Genomic DNA, 356 nt, shown 5'->3' with positions numbered 1-356 from the left:
TTTCGACGAACAATGAGTCTAGTGTAACAGCAATTCTATGCTGAATACCGGCATTGCATAGGCGAGGGCGAAGGAATTGTAGTTTTTATTATCTGGCTGCCTATCAGCTTATCTCACTGCTGAGAACGAGGTATCATCTGGTATCAGTTGTTTATTGGGTGTATGAATAGGATGGGGAAATGCAATCATATGTGTATGTGTGCCGGAGTGTATGTGGAGACTTGGCCTTGTATGTGTGTGCGTCTTTGTAAACGGCTATGGTTGTGTTTTTGCTTCTGCAGGAGTATATGGAATGACAATGTGGGGAGGCGGAGGAAGGAAATAATGATGAAAGGGGTTATTATGTATTATAAATC

Source organism: Penaeus monodon, chromosome 20 (assembly GCF_015228065.2).
Source record: "Penaeus monodon isolate SGIC_2016 chromosome 20, NSTDA_Pmon_1, whole genome shotgun sequence".
Taxonomy (NCBI): Eukaryota; Metazoa; Arthropoda; class Malacostraca; order Decapoda; family Penaeidae; genus Penaeus; species Penaeus monodon.
The sequence above is the reverse complement of the archived record's forward strand: the minus strand, read 5'-3'. Positions refer to the sequence as shown.